We start from the raw sequence: 2,134 nt of genomic DNA, 5'->3' as shown, positions 1-2,134 counted from the left end.
TCAGACGGGAGGGAGAAGGGGAGGCGGCGGACCTCTACCCGCTTCCGCCCGCGCCTTCTCCCCGTCTCAAACTTAGAGGTTTGGAAATCACCGCTGCTGAAATTTTTCTAAGTGTTTGACGGGGAGAAGGCGCCGGGGAAGCGGCCGGAGCTCCGCCGCTTACCCCGCGCCTTCTCCCCGTCTCAAACTTAGAGGTTTGGAAATCACCGCTGCTGAAATTTTTCAGCCGGAGCTCCGGCCGCTTACCCCGGGCACTTCTCCCGTCCCACACTCGCGCCCCTGGTACTCCGCTCCGGCCGCTTTGGTTTAAACACGGGAAATAACCGAGGGAGAAAGCTCACTCTATTTCATCCGATTTTCTCACATCTCTCCCTCTCGCCTGGCTGGAAGCCTCCGACCTCCCTGCTGGATGGAAATCACCGCTGCTGAGATTTTTCCAAGTGTTTGACGGGGAGAAGGCGCCGGGGAAGCGGCCGGAGCTCCGGCCGCTTACCCCGGGCACTTCACCCGTCCCACACTCGCGCCCCTGGTACTCCGCTCCGGCCGCTTTGGTTTAAACACGGGAAATAACCGAGGGAGAAAGCTCACTCTATTTCATCCGATTTTCTCACATCTCTCCCTCTCGCCTGGCTGGAAGCCTCCGACCTCCCTGCTGGATGGAAATCACCGCTGCTGAGATTTTTCCAAGTGTTTGACGGGGAGAAGGCGCCGGGGAAGCGGCCGGAGCTCCGGCCGCTTACCCCGGGCACTTCACCCGTCCCACACTCGCGCCCCTGGTACTCCACTCCGGCCGCTTTGGTTTAAACACGGGAAATAACCGAGGGAGAAAGCTCACTCTATTTCATCCGATTTTCTCACATCTCTCCCTCTCGCCTGGCTGGAAGCCTCCGACCTCCCTGCTGGATGGAAATCACCGCTGCTGAGATTTTTCCAAGTGTTTGACGGGGAGAAGGCGCCGGGGAAGCGGCCGGAGCTCCGGCCGCTTACCCCGGGCACTTCACCCGTCCCACACTCGCGCCCCTGGTACTCCACTCCGGCCGCTTTGGTTTAAACACGGGAAATAACCGAGGGAGAAAGCTCACTCTATTTTATCCGATTTTCTCACATCTCTCCCTCTCGCCTGGCTGGAAGCCTCCGACCTCCCTGCTGGATGAAGCCCTGGGGGAAAGAAAAACAAATGAAATAGAGGAGGGAGGGAGGGAGGGAGGGAGGCTTTCTCCTGTTTTACCCTATTTTCATCCATTTTTCCCTCTCCCCTCTCTGGGAGCCTCCGATCTCCGCCTCTCGCACCTCCGCCAAGCACTGGTGACAGACATTAAAGGGGGCATGAGCTCCGTTTCCGCCCAGCCTTTGCCAGGCTGTCCATTTCACTGCCCCGTGGCCGGGGAGCGCCGCAACGGCCGCCGCCGACCCGGTCACGGGCCCCCGGGCCCGGCCAAAGGGTGGACCCCACCGGTGCTCGGCCCCCACGCGCCCCACGGAGCCCCCGCTCGCGCCAGGCACCCCCGGGGCTCGGCTCTCGCTGGCCCCGACGGACCCGCCGCCCCTCCTCACCCTTGACAGACATTAAAGGGGGCATGAGCTCCGTTTCCGCCCAGCCTTTGCCAGGCTGTCCATTTCACTGCCCCGTGGCCGGGGAGCGCCGCAACGGCCGCCGCCGACCCGGTCACGGGCCCCCGGGCCCGGCCAAAGGGTGGACCCCACCGGTGCTCGGCCCCCACGCGCCCCACGGAGCCCCCGCTCGCGCCAGGCACCCCCGGGGCTCGGCTCTCGCTGGCCCCGACGGACCCGCCGCCCCTCCTCACCCTTGACAGACATTAAAGGGGGCATGAGCTCCGTTTCCGCCCAGCCTTTGCCAGGCTGTCCATTTCACTGCCCCGTGGCCGGGGAGCGCCGCAACGGCCGCCGCCGACCCGGTCACGGGCCCCCGGGCCCGGCCAAAGGGTGGACCCCACCGGTGCTCGGCCCCCACGCGCCCCACGGAGCCCCCGCTCGCGCCAGGCACCCCCGGGGCTCGGCTCTCGCTGGCCCCGACCGACCCGCCGCCCCTCCTCACCCTTGACAGACATTAAAGGGGGCATGAGCTCCGTTTCCGCCCAGCCTTTGCCAGGCTGTCCATTTCACTGCCCCGTGG

The sequence above is a fragment of the Epinephelus lanceolatus genome, unplaced genomic scaffold, assembly GCF_041903045.1.
Source record: "Epinephelus lanceolatus isolate andai-2023 unplaced genomic scaffold, ASM4190304v1 scaffold68, whole genome shotgun sequence".
Classification (NCBI taxonomy): domain Eukaryota; kingdom Metazoa; phylum Chordata; class Actinopteri; order Perciformes; family Serranidae; genus Epinephelus; species Epinephelus lanceolatus.
Note: the sequence above shows the minus strand (reverse complement) of the source record.